Here is a 13,471-nt window from a genome sequence, read left to right as displayed (position 1 = left end):
TTTAGCTACATAAATGAAGACAATGGGAGAGCTCTGAACAGAAAGCAGAAAAGCCACAGGGTGTATGACAGTCATGCTACAGAAGCGGGAATCCTGGGAGAGCTCGCATTTTGATTTCCTTCTTATGAAGCCACCAGGATGCAGTCATGGTGACATGTCTATATTAGTTAGAGTCCTCTAGAGCAATGGTTCTCAACCTTCCTAATGCTGCAAGTCTTTCATGTCATGGTGAACCCCCAATCATAAAATTATTTTGTTGCTACTTCACAACTGTAATTTTGCTACTATTATGAATCATGATGCCAATATCTGATACGCAGAATATCTGTGTGTCAGAGCCTTGTGAAACATTTGATCTGTGTAACAAGCCTTGTGAAAGGGTTGTTTGACCTCCCAAAGGGTTGCAACACAGATTGAGAACTGCTGCTCCAGACTGACAAAACTGTTAGAACTAACGTACATCTATAAAGGGGATTTATTAGAATGGCTTATAGGTTGCCGTCCAGCTAGTCCAACAATGGCTGTCTACTAAAGGGAGTTCCAAGAATCCAGTAGGTTTTCAGGCTGATGCCTCAGCTGGTCTTGATTATACAGCGGAATCTTGAAGAAGTACGCCCCAAGGCTAGTGAGAATGAGAGAGCAATCGACAAAGAGAGCAAACTTCCTTCTTCCACGCCCCTTATACAGGCTCCCAGACTGAAGGTGCATCTTGCAACTCAAAAGATCCAGATGAAAAGTGGGTCTTCCCACCTCAGATGATTTAATTTTAAAAACAGATCCTCAGAGGTGTACCTAGCTGCTTGGGTTTTAGTGTATTCCAATGTAGCCAAGTTAACAATCAAGAATAGCCATCCCAACCCCCTAATGACCCTGTCTAATTTGAAATGCCTCCCAGCCCTGCCACTTTTAAATACCACAGGTATGTGTTTAACGTCTGAATACATGACAATGAGTATTAAATTCCACACCCAGCCACAGCAGAGACACCGAGAGACCAGAAGATAGACATCAGACATGTCAGTTCTAGGAACAAGAGCAATTCAGTCAGAGAGAATAGCTAAGTGAAGGGCGTAATAATCTGAGGCAGATCCATGCCAAACAAACTCACACACCAACCTAGAACAGGACATGAGCCTTCTCTCATCTGTCCAGATGTTCTGTATCTCCTTCTCTCTCATACACATATACACACAGATATACACATGTGGTTTTGCGGTGCATGCACACACAAACAGGTAACACATACACACATTTGCATTCAGCCTAACTGCCCCTTTCTCTTCTCTTTTCATTCCCAGGGACATACCTTTTCTAGGATGACTTGCTTATCCCTGCTTGCCTAAGATTTCTCCCAGTTTCAGTACTGAAGTCTAGTATATGAGATGTCCCTGAATCCCACACAGCCGGAGACAGTGGTCCCCAACTTCCAATACTATTAACTATTTGTCTATTGTATATTCCCTGGCCTCCCTATACAGAATGCAAGCTTGAGGAGGAGGAAGAGGACGAGGAGGAGAAGGAGGAGGAGGAGGAGGATTGATTCTAGAGTAGTATAAGTGTCTCAATGGGCCCTTGGCACATAGTAGGCACTCTATAAATATTAAGTGAATAGATAGCGGGTAGGAGAGTAAAAAAAAAATCAGAGGGTTGACATGAACCAGGTCATGTGGAAATTTGCATCCACTGAAGACTCTGTACTTAATTGAGTAGGTGGGAAACTCCTGGAGGGATGCAGGCACAGGCAGACTTCAGCCTTTCAGAGATGACTTTCAAGAGAAATCACTTATGAGACCTTGAATAAACTAGCAGGTAAGCCTTCTCAGGGTAGGGCTCGGCAGCAAAGGGGAGAAGTGGCCACGTGTTTCCAACATGAGGCCTACTAAGGGCAGCACCAAAAACATTGCAAAGGATAAATATGGGATTTATTCCTCAGAAGGGAGAGTTTGCAGCTTTAACACATAGTCACAGGGTTGCTTAGAGACGAAAAGATTGGAGCTGGGCATGTCACACTGTATAGTTTAGAGACAAATGGATTCTCTGCTGTCCTGCAGCCCCCTCAGCCTGACACTTGCACCAAACACTAGGGCAACCTGCCCATCTTCACCACTGCCCTTGTTGGCTGCTTTTCCACTTGCTGGGAATTAAAAGTTACTGATAAACATGGTCCAGCAATAATTAAAGAAGATGCCAGATCAAATCAGCAGTCCCTTAGCCCCAGTCTTGAGAGGTTAAAAACATGTTTCCTATAAAGAATAAATATCCAAGAATCTCCAAGACAAATGGAGGTATAAAAGAGGCCATTGGCAAATGGGGTACCAGCCAATGCTTTCTTAGAACTTTTTCTTTAAAAACAGGGTCTCACTCGGTAGCTCTGTCTTTCCTGAAACTCACTATATAAATCAGGCTGGCCTTGAACTCACAGAGATCCACTTGCTTCTGCTTCCTGGGATTAAAGACAAGTACTACTATGCCTGTCCAAGAACAAGTTTTAAAATACAAAACCACTATAACTAAAAAGTAGTAGAAAACTCCATAAGCAGGAAACTGAGGAATGAGAAAGTGTACTACATGTTAGAGGGAGGGGAGATTTAATTTAAATAACATGTCTGGAATGACATCAAAGATGGGGAAAACAGCTTTTCTTTCATCTATATAAAATAGGTTTCTGATAACATATATTATATATATACATATATATAATGTATTATATGTGCATACATATAATACATGTATAATTATTTTAAAATATATAGCAATAGGAAACAGAGGTGTAGCTGAATGATAGAGCATTAAGATCCTAGATTCGATCCCCAGAAACAGGAAAGAGAAAGGGGGAGGGGAGATGGACGGCAGGTGAAGAAGAAGCCTGAGAAAATGTTCCTTTCCTGGAAAATGCCCCTGGCATTTGTATCAGTGGTGTGTGTGCTGCAAGAGACATTTCAAGCAAGACAGGAAACTCAAAAGGGGAATGCTTGAAATTCCATGCAAGAAACAATAAGCATAGTCAGAAGACAAAGAACAGACTGTAGGGAATACATGAAGCCTGGATATAAGATGAGTGGCCCCTGTATCTCACACACACAGGTGCACACGTGCACACACAGACACACACACACAGACACACACAGACACACACACACACACACACGATGTGGTGGTTTGAATATGCTTAGCCCATGGAACATGGCACTATTAGGAGGTATGGCATTATTGAAGGAAATCTGGCGTTCTTAGAGGAAGTGTGTCACTGTGGCTTTGAGGTGTGTGTCACTCAGAACTTTGAGGTCTCATATATATGCCTAAGTCTGTCCAACGTGATCCAGATCCTCCTCCTGGCTGCCTGTAGATGACAGTCTCCTGGATGCCTTAGGATCAAGATGTAGAACTCCTGTCTCCTCCAGCACCATGTCTGTCTGGATGCTGCCATGCTTTCTGCCATGATGATAATGAACTGAACCTCTAAAACTGTACACCAGCCCCAATTAAATGTTGTCCTTCATAAGAGTTGCCTTGGTCATGGTGTCTCCTTATAGCAATGGAAACCCTAACTTAGACACATGGGTAGCTTCTATTAAGAAGCTTTAGAGACACAAACCAAGATAAAAGCTAATCTAAGGGTAAAAGATTCCAATTGAAGAAAGCTTGCTGCTTACAGACAGATGCTGCAAATCCAGGTCCAGGGTGATCAAGGACATGCCTGTTACAGTAGCAATGGCTCTACTTACATTCACCCAACAAGTGTTAAGAAGTTCAGGAGGTGGGTTAGGGAGTGGGGGGTTGGGTGAGATGGTAGGCTGTATAAGTTTGTCCTAACAGTAGACATTAGAATTACTGCAACTATATAGAAATTAATCTGACAAATCCATTAAAATTAAAGTAGATGTATTCTCTTACAATCTCTACCTCTGAAAATTTAGTCCATAAAATCAAGCTGTATGGAATTAAAATTGTAGTTACTGAAGTAGAAAGAATACAGAGTGATGTTCTGGTTACTTGGCTCACCAAAGAGACCACACATGTGGCAAAGAGCAACTCCCAGGAGAACGGCTTGGGCTCATGGTTCAAGGAGTAAAGTCCACCATGGCAGAGAAATCATGGGGGTGGGGAACATGAGATGGGTGGTCATAATGTTTCAGGAATCAGAGAGGCTTGAAGGCAGTGCATGGGGCTTCGTGGGATACACCAGGCTCTAGCACATGATATCAGCTCTTTTCCTAACTGAAGACCAACCACACCATGCTGTTCAGTGACCTAGTCGGAGAAAGCATTTAGAAGGTGTCTAGCAAATCTCCCTCACTACCAAGAGCTATACACACAGGGGGACAGTAGAGCTCTGTTCTTTGTGCTGGCAGGGCTGCTGGCTGCCACAGGCCTGAGGACAGCACTGCTATACCAAAAATAATGGATCACAAGGACAAACCAGACTGTTACTGAATGGTGGCCTCATATCTCTAGCTAGTCACTGCCGGGTTCCCCTGTCAACAAGCTCCTGACAGATAGGATCAATCATTAAACAATTGGATTTGCTGGGGGGTTTTTTTGTGTGTGTGTGTTTTGTTAGGGGCACTGTCTTAGCTGATATTACAGCTGTGCAAACCAGCAACGATGTTAGGAAATTCGTAAAAATCCAGACAAGGTGTTTCATTCTAAGCTCTATGGCAAAGACACCATAAAGCTAGGATTTAGCAGTGTCCACTGCATCTGGATACTGTAGGCCCCCTGGACCTTGAGATGGCAGGTTTGCACACCTAACCCTTTCCCATGTAAACACAGCAGCTATGTTCACTATTGGTAGCTGAGAAATGTGTCATTTTCAGTTACAACGTCTCCTAGAATTGTCAAAGACCTTTTAATGAGGAAAAAAAAATTCAATCCATGCTCAAAATATATCTTCAGTCGTGAATGGGTACACACATTTCAGCAGTTTATGCAAAATAAGCACGTGGAGTCCCTTGTTCACAACTTTACACAAAATAGCAGTTTCTGTCCCCACTGAACTTAAGTTGTAAGGAGATGATCAGACATGGCAGGTAGCAGTCAACCTACATCATAGTAACTCTGTGATTAGCAGGGGGCCTCTGACCTTCCACCCTCTGTAGCTCTGCCATCTTCACCAACTGAGATGGTACTTCACAGTCTATGGTGGCTATTTCCAGATCCAGTTGTCAACTATGTCTGCATCCTTTTATCCAAGGCAACAAAATGGAGGAAGGAACAAAACAATCCGTGTCCATCCCATGAAGGACACTCTCCATTCACTCCCTACTCACTAGGCCTTAGTGACATGATCATGCCTCACACCAAGTAAGACTGACATGTAGTCTCTCGTTCTGAGAAGCTGTGTGCTGTGCATGAAACTGGAGCAGGATCCAGGAATAAAGAGATACATATCTGGAGGAAGGACCAACAGACTGTTTCCAATGTTCCCTGAAACTGATTGTTTACTGGGCTGATGGGCAAACCATTGATGATTTATAGTGTTCCAAAGGGTGCTGGTACCCTTATGCCCACGGTGAGAATGCAGCGTGATGCGGATATAGCCGTCTTGGTTGTGAGTATCACCTACCTGTTGCTCACACACCAGGCACATTACAAACTCTATAAAAATAAACAAAGTCCTTAAAACAATGCAGCAGTGCGTGACACCCCAAGGCTGTTTCTTGTTCTCTTCTCTTTTTCTTTTTATGTATGTTTCTCTAGTATATTATATACCTTATATTACACAGTTTTCCTTCCCTCCTCTCCTCACAGCCTCTCCCCCCACCTTCCCTCTCCCCTAGATCCACTCCTCCTCTGTTTCCCTTCAGAAAAGATCAGGCCTCCAAGGGATATCAACCAAACATGGCATAAGAAATTGCAATAAGACTAGGTCCCCCCCTCAGAACAAGGCTGGACAAGGCAACTCCATAAGAGGAAAAGGGTCCTGAAAGCATGCAAGAGTCAGATACAGCCCCTATTCCCACTGTTAGGAGTCCCAAAATAACATCAGGGTACATAATCATGACATATATGCAAAGGACCTAGGTCAGACTTATACAGGCTCCCAGACTGTCAGCTCAGTCTCTATGAGCCCCTGTGAGCCCCTGTGAGCCCCTAACTAGCCACTAGTATGTTAATAATCTTTAGAAGGGCCCTGGCTGCTACGGTTGGTTTTAGTGTATCTTAGCCTATGGAGCATCTCCTTCCGCCTCAAGCTGGAGTGGTCAACCTTCTGTCTCTAAGTCCCTAGAAAATAGTAGTGAATCTCTTTGCCTTGGTGCTTTCCATCTGTAGCCACCTGTTCTCATACAAAGGGTTTTCAAAACTAGCTGTGGGGTTCCATTAGGGAAGAAGTGGTATGCAGTCACTGAAAGAAACTTGGTAGCTCCCAACACAAGCATAGACACTAGGTTTTATCAGGACAAAACTGATAAACTCTTATAAAAAGTTTATGCTAAAAGTCTGTGACCCGGGAACTTACCACAGAACGGCTCTCTGACCCCTATGGAGGTTTTCTTCTCCTCTGTCACATCTGTCACATCTGCAGCCTCTCACCTTCCCTCCTCAGTTATCTGAACCTCAGATTCCTAGGAACTGCTTTGCACAAGAAGTTAACATTCTCAGCTAAGGAATGGGAAGTGAGGGCCCAAGGCCACCAAGGTCTTCAATCTTAGTATCTCCTCCAGAGGCTTTTTTCTAATCTGCTACTGAAGAGGTAATACTCCCACCCTGCTGTACTCTTAAATAAACGAATGGTCCAAATAGGTTGTGTTAACTAGTCTTATGTCAACTTGACAGAAGCTAGAGTTATCTGAAAGGAGGGAACCTCAACTAAGAAAATGTCTGCATAAAATCCAGGGGTAAGGCACTCTGTTAGTGGTTGCTGTGGGAGGGCCCAGCTCACCATGGGTGGTGACATCCCTGGGTGGTCCTGGGTTCTATAAGAAAGCAAGCTGATTAAGCCATGGGAAACAAGCCAGTAAGCAGCACCCCTCCATGCATTAGCTCTCTCTGCATTAGCTCTGACCCCCAGGTTCCTGCCCTGCTTGAGTTCCTGTCCTGACTTCCTTCAGTGATGAACAGCGGACATGGAAGTGTAAGCCAAATAAACCCTTTCCTCCCCAAGTTACTTTGGTCATGGTGTTTTATCACAGCAATAGTAGTAACCATTAGACATGATTCTTTAGGGGCTTCCAATAAATGAAAAAAATAAATTCTAGTGCCATGAAGTATACCTGCAGGATAGTCCACAAAAGATTCAATAAATAACACGCCAGCCATTGTACTAGGAGTTTGGTATAGGAAAGTTGAGTAAGATAAATGTAATGATTGGTCTTGAATCTCCTACAGTTCAGAAATATTTAGCATCATGCATATACTGCTTGAAGAAAACAAAGAAGCACCAAAGGACCTGTTCACCAACACATACATTCTGCAGTCACAGGTCAGAAGAAGAATTGGGCTACACCCAAGAATGGGGGGTACAAAACCTCCAGACTAGGTATCTGTGCACACCCAGCTTTCTTGAGTTTTGCACCAGTTTGTGCAATACTTCACAGTATTCACAGAGCGATACTGTGGGGATGCTCAACATATACTCCACCCCTTACAGACTGTGTGGTCATGTGATTGGCATATATACTCCACCCCTTACAGACTTGTGGTCATGTGACTGACGGTAGCCAATTGAACACAAAAAGGCATTGTGATTGAAAGGTTTTGAGTCAGTACTCAGTTAGGACAACTTCTTCCCTTAGCCACAGCAGCTGGCCACATATCAACCACTGGCTACTTCCTCAGCCCAGTTGCTGAATGAAAGATGAAAAGGAGCATCTTCAGCTAATTCACTGTGGTCCAGGAATGTAGATAGAAAAAAAAAAAACAAAAACAAACAAACAAACAAAAAACCAACCTTTTGTCTTTTTAAACAACCAAGATGTGGGAGGTATTGGTTCCTGCAGTCTGGTAACATTGGGACCATGGTCAGCTCTTAATACAAGCTCCCTTATGAATTTTCTACAAATGTTTCCCCATCTCATCCTCACCTCAACCTGACGGAGAAAAAGGTTTTCCCTCCATCTCTTCAGACAAGAAGCTCTCAGATGACAGAATCAGCTTGGTGGGCAGCTTATGACGGGGAACTCCAAACATGACCATGCTTTGGTGCCTCAAACTACTTTTTTTTTTTTTTTTAAATTTATAAAGGGTGACTCAGTTTTTAGGATCCCTATCCTAAGAAGTCCTAGGCCTTCCTACACAGGCATTGGACCTCTAAACAAAGCTAAACAAGACCGGTGGAGGTTTATTTTGTAGAGGAGGAAAAAGAACAGGAAAGTGGGCAGTTACAATCATGAATAACATGGAACACGGGATCTGAAGGCAGAGACAGGGCAGGTGATGGTTTAGCAAAGCCTCTGAGAAGGTAATGTTAGGGTTGGAAGGACAAAGGTGAAGCATGTCAGAGGCCTGGGGTGGAGGGGTGCTGGATAACATAAGTCTGGTGCCCAGTAGTGCCTAGGGAGCCAGCAGGAAAGCCGACCTGCAGCATAGGAAGAGGAAGAACTAACTTGAGAGGCTCGGGTGGGCCAATCCCAAAAGCTGCAGGGTCCTGGAACAACAGGTAGGCTGAAGACTGATTTAGCCTGTTAGCTCTGTAGAAGGACCACTCTGCATACAGGACCGATGAATGGTGAGAGGAAGCCTGGGGATAAGCCTAGATCTTCCTGCAGCCCTGGCCCAGGTCGCCACCCCACTCCCTTACCCACTCCCTACTCTGCCCAGCTTCTGCATCTCTACAGCGCCAGCCACAAGAAACTGTGCTGTCTAAAGCCCATGACGTGGACAGATTTCACTGAGTTTCTATAAACACCACAACCATCATTACCCTTGAGCACACTATCCTTGCCTTCTGGACCTACACCCGTCAGCACCTATCCAAGAAGGGCCCGTCATCCACCATGTTTCATATATCCTTGTTCTAAAGAATGCTGATGGCTCTGGTATTCCCGCCCGGGGAAGCCACTGTGTCAGTTATCGTGGTAGATTCTGGGGTTTCCGGGAACAAAACAGACCTTATCTTCGAGGAGCTGACAGCCCAGAGGCAGCAGCTCCAGTCTAACAGAAACTGGCACTGAAAACTCATCGCATGCTCTTTGGATAACATGCCAAACTGAATCTGGAGCGCGCCACAGGAGCTCTTCCAAGCAGAGTCTTGAGTTATCCCCAAGCGAAGCTTACTCAGCTTCCAGGACCTTGGAAAAACTAAAGCCATGTGACTGGTCTCCTGCTCGGACTCGGGAGAAGAGACAGAGGGGTCTCGGGCTCGGATCCGCGCAGCAGACGGCGGTCGGGCGGCTGGGTACGTAGATGATGGAACTCTACAGCTAAGAGCCAGGAGCGCAGGCTCAGCAACGACGTCCCAGGCTGCCCGCAGTACTGCACGAGCCTCACCGTGCCGTCTACCGGTCGCGCATGCCTGTTGCGATTGTCACTGCACGCTCCAGCAGCTCCAGGAGTTGATCCTTTGGACGCTCTCAGAGAGACTGGAACCCTACATCCCAGCGGGAAAGGCAGCAGGAAGGTGTTCTACACAACACACCGGACGCCTGATCATTCCCAAGGGAATCTGCTCCTAGGAACAACGTCTCAAAGACCCGAGCTAACGTCACATAGCTGGGAACAGAATCCACAGCTTCTATTGCCCGCCCCCACGACTTCGAGAAAAGCTGCTACCATTGAGCACTAGATCTGTAGTGTGCCAACTTAAGGACCCTGGGCGGAAGGGCTTTTGTATCTCTTTCACCGGTGAGTAAAACTACCGCCGAAAGAAGCTACTAGAAATGTGTCGATTTTTTGGAAAATGTGGGGTAGGCTGCTCCCGTGTCTTTGATTTGTGCAGTTTAAAGCATCTGAGATTTATGGCGTGTGCATGGGAAGGCTAGTGTGAATACTCGGGCCTATGTGCAAGAGACCCGCTCTTTTCTAAGGGACACTGGGGAATTAATCCTATAGTATTCAGGGGTGTTAGAGGCCACTAGAGAAAATTAAACTGGCTGGTGTGGTGTGTAGTAAAGAAATACAGAGATAGGATGCAAAAGCTCATGGATGCCCTCTCAGACCGTGTGTTCTTGGTAGAGTTCAAAAACTCCTGAAGTCACAGCTTTCAAGGGCCTGCAAGATCTAAATCCATACTGTTCTTCCTTCTCTTCCCCAAACATCCACAACTCCTTTTCAGAGCCTTTGAGCATGTTCCTCCTGCTGCAGCTAAGATCTCTTTTCATCTACAGACCACCAGAAAGACTCGTTCAGGAGCCGTCCACAGCCCCACCGACACCCATCCTCCTGCTTCCCACTCTTTCCAGTTTCGTTTGCCCTTGGCATAGACCATTACCGTACAGGTTTGTGCAGCCACAACCCTGTCCAAAGGGAATGTCAGCCAGGAACTGGCTGTAGTTCTCAGTTCTTAATATCCAAAGACTGATTCATTCACAGCTCTCCTACAGCTGGGGCAGTGACAACAGGAAGGCTGGTAGTTTCTGAATGCTGAATAACAGAAATCTGATTAGCCTTTCTGGAGGTTAGTAGTAGGAGAGTGTGGTGGCATTTACTCTAATGCCAGCACTTGAGGGGCAGAGTCACATAAGAGTTCCTCTGAGTCAGAGGCCAGCCTGGTCTACACATTGAGTTCCAGGCTAGCTAGGGCTACCGAGAGACCTTGTCTCAAGCAAAACAATTCTGATCGGGTCAAGTTGTCAGCAGGGTCACAGTCCCTCCAAAACTTTAAAGAGAAGTGGGTCCTTTTTGGCTTTTGCAGCTTCTGATCACCACTTGGTTTGATTGACTATGTAACTGGTCTCTGCCTGTTTTCAATGCTGTTTTCTGTGTCTGGATACCTTTCCTGGCATCTCATTCCTTTTGTCCTCTTCTTCCAAGGACACCTGCCATATTGGTCAAAGGCCCACCGTAATGACCTCATTTTAATGTGGTTTCATGCATAAAGACTATTTCCCAGTAAGGCCACCTTCACAGGAACCATGATAGAGGGCTTCGGCATCTTTCTGTAGAGCATAATTCAGTCCACATCAGAAGAGATCTTGAACAAAAAAGACCTTGGGTGAAGTATTTTAGAGGCTGGGGAACAGGCTGTAAATGGCAGCATCAGAAGTGTGCAGTTTAGAATTTCTGATTAACTCTTTCCTGCTTGCCATCAAAAGACCCCAGAGGATCAAGACTTCAACCTTTGTGGTTTCATGAATTCTAGTCTATATCCCTGCCTGGCCCTTTCCCAGGCTGCAAATACCCCCTCTTTGCAAACCACTTTACCTCACCACACTGGGGATTCTGAGAATTGTGGGAGTTATAAGTCCCTTCTCAAAAGCCAGGAACTGCGACGAGTAGTTCTCAACCTTCTTGATGCTGTGATCCTTTAATACCATTCATTCCTCATGTTGTGGTGACCCCAACCATAAAATTATTTTATGACTACTTTATAACTGCAGTTTTGCTACTTGTTATAAATCATGATGTAAAAATCTGATATGGAACCCCCAAAGGGGCCATTATGCACACTTTGAGAACCACTGGTCTAGACTATCTTGTTGAACACAGACAGCTGCCTGTGACTGGGGTTGGGGGGGGGTCCCTAATATTGACTGAATTTTACATGAGAAACTTGGGTTCTGGTAGGCTAGGGAGCAGGCCCATAGTATCTCTATCTCCACAGAACCTTCCAGATAATCCAAAAGCAACCCTCTGTCAATTCTGTGACTAAAGAAGGTGGGACTGTGATGTATGTATGGGTGGGAATGGAAAGGAGACACAAAACTTTGAACTAAAAACTCTCTTTGAGCTAAAAACTCTCTAACTCTGAGACTTCTGGTTCTCCAATGCATAACTGACTTTCCTGAGTGGGTTCCGTGTGTCACTAGAGGTTCTCAGGCATGACGGAGACATATTGCCAGTGTTCTACTCATCATTAGCCTACGCTAGAGGGAGACTCTGAACTTTGAACCTATTTGTTTTTGTTTCATGAGAGTGAGTTCTTTAGTTTACTTAGCAGGAGAAAGAGAAAACGGGAGTAGGTTTGAATATTGGCCCAGGGAGTGGCACCATTTGGAGGTGAGGCCTCTTTTGGAGTAGGTGTGTCACTGTGGGTATGGGCTTAAGACCCTCATCCTAGCTGCCTGGAAGTCAGTCTTCCCCTAGCAGCCTTCAGATGAAGATGTAGAACTCTCGGCTCCTCCTGTACTCCATCCTGCCTGGATGCTGTCATGCCCCTGCCTTGTAATGGACTGAACCTCTGAACCTGTAAGCCAGCCCCAATTAAATGTTGTCCTTATAAGAGTTGCCTTGGTCATGGTGTCTGTTCACAGCAGTAAAACCCTAACCAAGACAGGTAGATAGCTTATCAGGGTGTGGTCAAAGGCATTGTCTCACAGAACAAGGTAAAGACTCTCTGCCCAGATGTTCTGTGTTCAGCACCTGCTTTTTCAGGGGCTGGGAGCTTGCCCAGCAGCTGGCATTGTGACTACCTGTTCTTCCCAAACCCCATTCATCCAGGTTGGATTTTGCCAAAGCCTCCTCTCAGCATATAACTGATACCTAGGAGCTGGTCACCGCCACCCAGAGGAAGGAACTGGAATCCAGTCTTGGCTTCTTTTCTTTGCAGAGCTTTAAAGGAAAACGTCTGCCTCTGGTCCATGAAGGATCTGCACTTCACAGGGACGCTGCTCCCTGCCACCACCTGTCCTTGCTGAGGGGCAGTTTTATTTTTGTGGGAAGCAGCATCAAAGTCACTTATGGTGGGCCCACTGGCCATATGATCCCCTTCTTCCCTCAGAGTGGGACTATTTTAGGGCTGTCTTTTATCTAGTAGATTGTTGGTAAGGACCTAATGTGAAAGGGGGCTGTGTGCCTGCAGACATTCAAACTTAGGAGGCAGACACCTACTCCTGCACTAAATGAGCTCATAGCATCTTCTGGCTGTCTCTCCATCAATCTTTTCCCTGCTGACTGTCACAACGTGCACGAGATAAGGCCTTAGACTTCAAATATGATCTTCCTCAGCTTTAGAAATGACTGAGTCAAAGCTTCCATGCACAAAGCCCAGCAGCTAGCTGTATCCAAACTTAGGGCTGCAGGCACATCTCCTTCACTAGGGCGCCCCAAGAAGCTGCGATGGCTGAAGACTTGAGCCCCTTTGTTGTCGCTTCACTTACTTGCTGCAGAACTTCAAGCTCCTTGAGGGCAAGCACCAAATCCACCCTCAGCAGGACCCAAGGAAGGCCAGGTGCCCATGGATATTCCGTTGAACCCAAAGAGAAGCGCACTCAGTTCTTTGCTGAGGAAGCTGCGGAGCGTGCTGGACAGAGTGATGCAGACACTGCACCCAATAGGTGCGAATGCCCCAAGCTCAGAGCCCACAGCCCAGGGGCAGTGAAGGGGCAACCTCAGGCTCCCGCCTCTCCGCTGCAGTCGCGCCGCATTGCGCACG

General features: G+C 45.7%; 1 long non-coding RNA gene across 3 annotated transcripts in view; it reads right to left on the bottom strand.

The window, feature by feature from the left end:
* LOC143443092 (uncharacterized) overlaps nucleotides 1–13,461 on the bottom strand; it is a 63,278-nt gene extending 49,817 nt beyond the window's left edge. The window contains exon 1 of one of the 3 annotated variants that reach the window (XR_013111819.1): nucleotides 13,197–13,461. This is a non-coding gene — a long non-coding RNA (uncharacterized LOC143443092). Of the gene's footprint in view, nucleotides 1–12,579; nucleotides 12,791–13,196 lie in introns of those variants that run through there. The other 2 variants (XR_013111821.1, XR_013111820.1) reach the window with 2 other exon arrangements.
* Between the last annotated feature and the right edge of the window lie 10 nt (nucleotides 13,462–13,471).

This window comes from Arvicanthis niloticus, chromosome 7 (assembly GCF_011762505.2).
Source record: "Arvicanthis niloticus isolate mArvNil1 chromosome 7, mArvNil1.pat.X, whole genome shotgun sequence".
Classification (NCBI taxonomy): Eukaryota; Metazoa; Chordata; class Mammalia; order Rodentia; family Muridae; genus Arvicanthis; species Arvicanthis niloticus.
Note: the sequence above shows the minus strand (reverse complement) of the source record. Positions and strands in the feature narration are given on the sequence as shown.